The sequence below is a fragment of the Psammomys obesus genome, unplaced genomic scaffold, assembly GCF_907164565.1.
Source record: "Psammomys obesus unplaced genomic scaffold, mPsaObe1.curated_primary_1811, whole genome shotgun sequence".
In the NCBI taxonomy this organism is placed as follows: Eukaryota; Metazoa; Chordata; class Mammalia; order Rodentia; family Muridae; genus Psammomys; species Psammomys obesus.
Window position 1 is genome coordinate 27,283,582 of NW_026593286.1, and position 9,294 is coordinate 27,292,875.

The following is a 9,294-nucleotide window of genomic DNA, read 5'->3' on the forward strand; positions in this document are numbered from 1 at the left end:
CTCCTCTCTGAACCATGTACCTAGGAGCCTGCTGGTAGTCTAGAACCCTATCTGCATTCGGCTGCATGTACATGTCTCTCTGGACAATGGAATGACCATCAAACTCAGATGCTTTCTATTAAGACATATTCCCACTACTCAGCAATTAAAAACAAGGAAGTCATGAAATTTGCAGGCAAATGGTGGGAACTAGAAAAGATTGTCCTGAGTGAGGTATCCCAGAAGGAGAAAGACACACATGGTATATCCTCACTTATAAGTGGATATTAGACATATAATATAGGATAATCATACTAAATCTGTACACCTAAAGAAGCTAAGCAAGAAGGAGGACACTGGGTAAGATGATCAATCTTCATTCAGAAAGGCAAATGGGATAGACATTCGAAGAAGGTGAAAACAAGGAACAAGACAGAAACCTACCACAGAGGGCCTCTGAAAGACTCTACCCAACAGGATATTAAAGCAGATGCTGAGACTCATGGCCAAATTTTGGGCAGAGGGCAAGGAATCTTATGAAAGAAAGGGGGAAATAGAAAGACCTGGAAGGGTCTGGAGCTCCACAAGGCAAACAACAGAGCCAAAAAATCTGGGCCTAAGGGTCTTTTCTGAGACTGATACTCTAACCAAGGACCATTAATGGATATAACCTAGAACCGCTGCACAGAGGTAGCCTGTGGCAGCTCAATGTCCCTAGTAAGGGGAACAGGGACTGTCTCTGACATGAACTCAGTGGCTGGCTCTTTGATCACCTCCCCCTGAAGGGGAAGCAGGCTTACCAGGTCACAGAAGAAGACTATGAAAGACAGTCCTGATGATACCTGATAGGCTAGGGTCAGATGGAAGGGGAGGAGGTCCTCCCTTATCAGTGGGAAGGGGCATGGGAGGAGATGAGAGAGGGAGGGCAGGATTGGGAAGGGATAAGGGTAGGGCTACAGCTGAGATACATAAGAGAGAGAGAGAAATACCGTGCCCAATAAAAATGAAAACAAAAAAAAAAAAAACATATTCCGAATACATTTTAATACATCTGGGTAATGAGCCCGCCTAGCCACCACTAGTTTTGTGTGCTATGCAATAAAGCAAACTATGTCTTCAAAATGAACTTTTAGAGAGAAGCCCCTACTTTCCATCTATTCCTATGCATAATTAGGCACAGATATAATTAAAGCCAGATGCATTATGGGAATGGACATGAGAAGTAGAGAAATGATTATATAACTTAATCTGTCAATCAAAATAGGGAGCCACCAATATTACACCCCTTATCAGAACCTTTAAGCTTCTTCCTGTGGCCTGAGGTCAGTCTTGACAGGGTATTTCTGACCTGTACCATCACTTTCCTTTGGCTAAAGTTACCTTGCTACCTGTATAAATCTAGTTTAATCCTTTGAATAAGAGGCCAAGAACCTGGAAGCACTTAGCCCAGACCATGGCCACTAGTCACAAGGTCTCTGGGAACCTATAGGGACTTGTTAGATAACATCCAAAAGAAAGAAAATCAAATGCAAACCATTCTAAACATTTTTTTCTTAAAAAAGAAGATGAAGGAGGTGGAGGAGGAGAATGAAGGAAGGGAGAAAAGAAAGAGGAAAGAAAAAGAGAGAGAGAAAGAAAGGAAGGAAAGAAGGAAGAAAGAAAGGAAGCAAGGAAAATTCGGTAAGTCAAGGGGGCCAGTGGCTCCATGTTCAAGCAGCCAGGGAGAAGCTGTGACCAGAATCCACTCCACTTCCCCCATGAGATATTGTCCAATTTGGGACCAGACACAGAAACGAAGAGCCAAAGCCTCTGGTGGCTAAATGACTAAAACAAAAAACAGAAGTGGGCTTGAGGACTACAGACCTCAAATACTGAACAAACCCCAGGTTTAGCACCCAGCGCTAACCTCATCGTTTCTGCATATCTATAGCAATGTTTCTTCTTTCTTATTAATGACGAATGAATGAATGAACCTTACAAATGAATAAAGCACCATTGTTTGGGAGAAAATTAGCTTCACCACACAAATCCTAGAGTTCTAAAAGCCTCAGTGTGTTGAGTGTGAAAGAGCTGCCCAGCATGACAATCAAGGAACTCATTTTACAATTACAAGCTTTCAGTGAGTACGGGTCTCTCCCAATGATGGGGTGTGTGTATGTGTGTGTGTGTGTGTGTGTGTGTGTGTGTCCACAAATACATGCTGAGGTGCACATGAGGAGGTCAAAGAACATCTCGGGGGTTTGTCCTCTGCATCTCTCTGTCTTGAGGCGTTGCTGTTTGCTGCCACATAGGCCGGGCCGGCTATCCCACAGGCTTCCCAGGATTCTCCTTTCCCTGCGTCCATCGCCCTGCAGAAGCACTGGCGTTACAGATGTTCACTGCTGTGTCTGGCTCTTACAGAGGCTCCGGGATGCAAAGTGGAGCCTTCGTGCGAGTGTAAGAAGTGCCCCACCCACTGAGCCATCCTCCAGCCCGTCCTTCTCTCCCTTCGATTCTGATGTACCATTACTGCACAGGGATGTTCCTGTCATCCAAAAACCTACATATTACTTCCCCGTTTCACTCTTTTACATTTTATCTCGCAAATCTGATTTTCTGAAAAATGTCCCCATGGGCTTCTGCCAGTCTCCCGTGTGCTGTCATCTGTCAAAATGCATCACTTTGTTCCTGTTCAAATCCAACAAAACTGTTAGATTCCATTCCCCATCTTCTTTCCCACTTCAATTGTATGCAGCCTATAAATGCGGTCAGGAAATTCCAAAGGATGAAGTGGAGAGGGCTCTAACCCACACAGCGATGGAGGAATAGCATCCCATAAAAAGCCACCAGCACTTTTCTATTTCCAGGAAGATTCATCAGTGATTTAGACATCAGCTGGGAGGGTAGTTCCTCATTATGTCACCAAAACAAAACAAAAACAAAGCCTTCTCATCTAAACCTAAAGTTACGTATTTATTTCTTTTTTGCTTGGTTGTTTATTTTGGTCTTTGTTTGTTTGTAGTTCTTTGAGAATAAAAGTTATACCACTGAGAGATGTAGCTCAGCTCAAACCAGATGAAAATCCAAGCACAGAGATGGAAAAATGGATGCAAATTCCCACCTCTAACCAAGAAGCTATTTGCGACTGATTCCTGCTGGAAGGGGGGGATCAGTATTTTTTTCCCCAAAGAAATGTCATTAGGCATATCAATCCCATGCCCAGTTTGGCTCCATGTCCTGGAGTACCTGACCAACACAAAACAGACTCGATGTCTCGTGTGTGTGCTTCTGTTCTGTCCCTGTTTTTGTCTTATCGGTTGTTTATTTGTTTTGACCTTTGTTTTTAATGTTTTTTTCTTCCGGGAGAGAGAGAACATGAAGTTAGGTGAGTAGGGAGATGGGAAAAGTTGATGGGGGGAGGGGGAAGGACAGAATCAAAATATATTGTACGTACAAAATTTTAACAAACACCAAATTTTTTAAATCCTACAACCATCCAGTTGAGGACACGTTGAAAACAGAAATTATAAGAGAACTTCAGTCGAGCATGCGAAAGGGTCGGGATGTGGTGCTGAATCCCGCCTTGCCATCTCAACAGAAATGGCAAACAAACACAATACCAGGAGCAGCACGTCCGAGCGGCAGCTTCGACAGGAGTTGCACGAGTCATCTGTGGAGCTGCTGTGGTGGAGCCGGCTGCAGGTGATGCTGGTGCTTCGGGAGCGCAGGAGAACTGCAGTGGCCTCTCATTCCAACACGCAGCCACCGGACTCTCCGCCTTGCCGCTGCACAGCATCGGGGACACTTGGGAGCCCTACATGTCCACTTGACACAAGACAGTTTGAGGTCTCATCCTTGGGCCCAGCATTTCCTGAATGTTTCTGAGTGCTGGGAAGGGATAAGGCTTGTTTCCTATGTCCTATTAATTAGAAACCCGGTAGTAACAGTCCTGTTATTGAAAGACGCTAAAGGACTCACCTCACATCTATATATAGACAGATGTAGATATCATGCATGCATATACACATACATACATACATACATACATACATACATACATACATAGACCAACAGAGATTTATCCTTATGACCCTAATCCCCTGGGGTCTCCCAAAGCTAATGTTAGCCAACGTCAGCCTTGGAAAACGATGAAGAGTAAGGGGTTAGAGCAAAGACCAAGCAAAAAATCTAGTGGCAGACGAGGTCTCTCTTTCCTTGAATCTTGCCCTTCTGCTAAATTTTGAAAACTGGTAAGAACACTGTTTTACTTCAATCCCCTTTCTAAGGAGACGATTTCCCTCCCTTTGGAGATGGTATCAGTGAGTCCCAGTGAGGAGCGAACTGAAGGCAGCAGTCATGCTGTGTAGTGACCCCTGCAGAGCACACGCTTTATGGCTCTTCGGCTTTCCAGAGGGACAGTGAGTGGGGTTAGATGAGACCTACAAAAGGACTCAAAAACGTTATGCTTTTAAGGTTGTAACTAGACTTTTCAAGGGCTGACTAATCACTTGGGCACTTATTTCTACCCCAGGAGAAAAAAAAAAAGTCTCTTTTTCCATGCTACAATATAATAAAAGTGAATCTCAGACTGATGAGATGGCTCAATGAATAGGAGCCCTAAACCGGAGTTTCATTCCAGAAACCCACAGTGGAAAGAGAAAACCAACTATCGGAAGTTCTCCTCTGGCTTCCAGATGTACAGCCTGACATAGCTCTACACACACACACACACACACACACACAGCCTTCTAATAACAATTTTAAAAAGATATCCCTCAACTATTCTGCTAAGCCTTTTACTGTCTCCATATCTACCTGAGAGCTCTCTGGTCAGAATTACTACCTTCTGCCTTGGTAACGGCCTTTTAGACTAAGCATGGCCCATCATGGTGAAGTCACTTAAATCTGACCGGTACCTTCTCTTCCAGGAACCCACAGCCAGAACAAAAGTGTTTGCCCTCTTGCCCTACTGACTGGCAATTGGTAGACGCTAAAAAGAATTTGGACTCTCTAGGACCTATCCAATTTAGGGAAGGAAGGGTTGGCAGCCTAGGTGATAGGCACACGCAACATGCAACAACATAGACACACATTAGCAATCGTGGGACCATTTCAAATGGTGCCGTCTGCATGGAAGCTCCAACCTGTTAGCCCAGAGCTGTGGTAGCACAGTGTCAAGTACCCCAGGGGTGACCACATGACCCGCTCGCTGTGTCAATCATTGTTTTTTTGTTCTACTTTCATCCTGAGAGAAGTTACTGTCAAGCTATTACACATAATTTATAGCCATGTGCTGAGTTCCGGGGGGGGGGGGGATCAGTGGTATTCGAGTGTGCTTCTCTGTAGAAGGAATCTATCTATTTTATCTGTATAAAAGCATCTCCTGTCAATAAAAAAGCTAGTAGCCTGTTAGCTGAGGCAGGAAAAAAGGAGGTGGGAGTTTGGGAGCGAGAGAGGCACTCTGGGAGATAGTCAGAGGCAGGGATTCGCCCCATGACTCTGAAGCAGATGGACTTATGAAATTGAACAGAGGTAACCAGCCACATGGCAGAACTACGACTAAAATAAATGGGATATTAGTTATGCGCAAGTCAGGGAACATTCCTAGCCAGATTGGCCTAGGCTTTTGTAAATATATTTAAGCCTCAGAGAACCTTCTAGAGAAGGGGTGTGGGAGGAAAACATGCAATTACACCTCTCCTGTCTAAGGTTTCAGCCTGTGTCTAGCTGTCCCTCTCATGGGGAGCTTGGTATGCCAGCAGTGGCCCTTGCAATTCTAGTCTAACTTGAGTCTAGTTGCTTTCTGTGAAGACAGACACTGCGTGCTCGAGCCTAATCCCACTGAAGCCGTACTGAACCATATGAGGCAGCGGAAGCCTCTACAAACATAAGAGGGCTACCCACAAGAGCTGATGGAGAGTCCACAGACCAAGAGATGTTCAGCCCGCAAGGGTTCTGTAGGGGGGGCCTATAATATGAGCACCTACAGTCCCTTTTCTGCACAGAGTACATGTGTAGAGAGCCACTAAATGCCCCGCAGAGACAACCACCTTGTGGCTATATATGAGGAAGCGTGGATGGTGGCATAAGTAGCATCAAGTGTTCGGGGCAGATATACAACAGTGGCTCCCTTGAAGAAGCGCTGATTAAATGCCCTTGTCCTTTTCTAGAGAAGTACCTATGAAGCGGTTATCATGATGAGGATTCCAGGTCCCATGCCAAACTGGAAGGGCAAAGACTGAGGGTCAAATTCAAAAGGACCTTCAGTCATACTACATACAGCGAGGGCTGATAAAGAAAAGGATATTGATAAGAAAAGCTCCTTCCTATCAGTTCTGTATTTAATAAAGACTTGCTAGGCTTTTGAAGCTGGATAAGGCTAGAGAGATGGCTCAGGGTGTAAAAAGCTTGTGTTACTCAAGCCTGAGGACCTGAGTTTGAATCCCTAGAGCTCATGTAAGGCTGAATGCTGCAGCACGCATCTGTAATCCCGGTGTTCCAATGGTAAGATGAGAGGCAGAGATAGGAGAATCCATGGAAGAATCACAGGCCAGGCAGCCTTGTCCGCACTTGGAGACTCTGTCTCTAAACAATGTGGAAGGGAAGGACACCCAACCTTGACCTCTGACCTCCACACATGAATCCGCATGAGCACACACAGGCATACAGAAGGATCGAAAATACAAAGATGACATTACCACTCACATTCTTGTGTTTCCGAGAGTGTGCCCTGAACCAGTCCCATTAGCTATGTCACATGAAGCTCCTCTAAAGACCTACAGTCCAGTCAGGATCGGAACAGCCTGTGAGTCCACCCAGTGATTATAATCATCTCATTTACTGTACAACAGACACATCCTGCCAGAGCTTACTCTAATTCTGAATCCCATCTTGCCATCCTCTACTGCTTCCAACACAGAGGAAAATAGCCCAACTCCGTTCAGCTCAGCGAAGAAGATCATGAATAAAACCACGATTGTGAACAAAAGTCCAAAAGACAGCTTCGGGGAGCCCTCATTTAAAATGCAAACAAGACGGTAAGCTGAGAACAAGGGGAGGAGAATGAGTTCAAAAGACACACTTCTGTTATGATAGCATCAACCTGGTGCCATAATGATAGATTCTAACCCCTGATTTATTTAGCCAGCCGCATGAGGCAACCTGCCAGTTATGTCAGACTGACTTGGCCCAAACAATGAATATGCTGAAAATAGTTCCAGCAGATGTGAAAGCAAGCAGAGAAAAAGAGGATGAGGAAAAGAGGGGAAGGGGGATGAGATACTGAGTGGAGAGGAGACCTGAATGTGAACCACTGCATTCCAGTGCCAATTTGTTGGCTGACCTCAGCGCCATGAACTCTTCAGCACAAGGAACCCGTCGTGCGATGAGTTCCCTAAAGCAAGAACTGCCCAGCCGGGTGGTGGCAGTGAACACCTTTAATCTCAGCCCTTGAGGGGCAGGAGGCCATCTCTGAGTTCAAGGTCAGTCTACGGACTGAGTTCCAGGACAGCCGGGATCACATAGAGAAGCCCTGACTCAAAAAAACAAAGCAAAGCAAAAGTAGAACTCCTGTCTCCCTGTTGAGGCATTGCTTGTTTGCATTCTGAACGAGTGGTTGCTCAGAAATGCAGATTAAATGATCATCCCTCTATGTGTGGTGTCATTTAAAGGATATCAGGTGATCCATCTGGCCCGTCTCCCACCACCCATTTTTATACTTTCAGCTGGGCATACACCTGAAATCCTCAGTATGACAGTCCTTTCGTTAAGTTGGGTTACTGTCTAGAAAGTTGATAAATCTTGGTGCTTCTGTCTGGTACGTGTGGCCAGGCCACCTTGCTGTTTATCCGCTTAGACACCCTTCTACTGAGCACAACAGCTAACTGAATCTGTAAGGCCTACAGCCTCTGCCAGCTCTACAGCTCTCTAGACTGTGTTGATATGCATTGGGTTAAGTACGTACAGCTTTAAAGATATAAAGATTTAAAGTGCCAGGCACAGTGATGGGTGCCTGTAATCCCACTTACTTGGGAGGCTGGGATTAGAGGTCAGTCAAGGAAACAGAAGAAGGCCCTAAAAACATATATGGATTGGGGCCAGGAAGAGACAGAGACAGAGACAAAGGAAGGGGAAGAAAGAGGAGAGAGAGAGAGAAAGAGAGAACTGAATTATCAAAGATTATTTCAAAGTGAGGCCAGTCATTGTAATGCACACCTTTAATCCCACCACTTCGGAGTCAAAAGCAGACCCCAAATAAACTCTTTTTTCTATAAGTAACTTAGAGGCCAGACTTGTCTACATGGCAAGTTCTAGAACTGCCAAGACTACATAAAGAGACTCTGTCTCAAAAAACAAATCACTAAATAAATTACATACATGACAGAACCAGCCATAGGTAATTCAGGACTGGACAGAGAGAGTGGGGGTTGAGAAATTACAGGTTAAAAGAAAATGACAGAAAACTTAGGATAGTGTCAGGAGGGCATTCAGTCAGTACTGAAAGCCTCAGGTTTAATCCACAGCTCTTTTCCTTAAGACAAAGCAAAACAGTTCACCTCGGTAGGTACAAGGACAGTCAAACTTGTTTTCAAAGACCACATTCCTGTGTGGCAAATAGGGTCCAAGGACTCTCAGACAAGTTAAAGAAACTTGGCAAAGCCTCCTGCTTTGTTTCTGCTTCAAGGTAAAGGCTAAAACATGTTTTTCACTGAATACTCTATAACAAAGCAGCTTGCCAGGCAAGCAGCTGTCCATAGCTTAAGAAAAAAACTTGTACTTCCCATATATACATATATGTAATTTGGAATGCATATATATGTATATATATATATATATATACATTATATATGTCAAAGTGAATCAAAAGTCTGAATATAAGAGCCAAAACTGTAGAAATCTTAGAAGTAAATACAAAAATTATGGGACATCAAATTCAAAAAACATTTCTTTAATATGACATGAAAAATATACACAAAAGAAAACATAACAAAAAAAAAGATTGAGACAAATTTAAAGCATTTACATCTCATAGGACATTACTAACAGAGTGGAATGGCAAATGATGACATGGAAAGAAATGGGAATCGTGCCTCTAAGAAGAGATCGCTATCCAAGATATAGAGAATTCCTATGACTCCAAAAAGGAAACAAACAACACAGTTTCTTAAATGGGCATGGTGGTTTGAATGAAAATGGCCACTATAGGCTCATATATTTGAATTCTTGGTCCACAGCTTGTGGAACTGTTTGGGAAGGATGAAGAGGCGTGGCCATGTCAGAGGAGGTGTGTCACTGGGGATACTTCTTGAAGTTTCAAAAACCCATGTCATTGCCAGT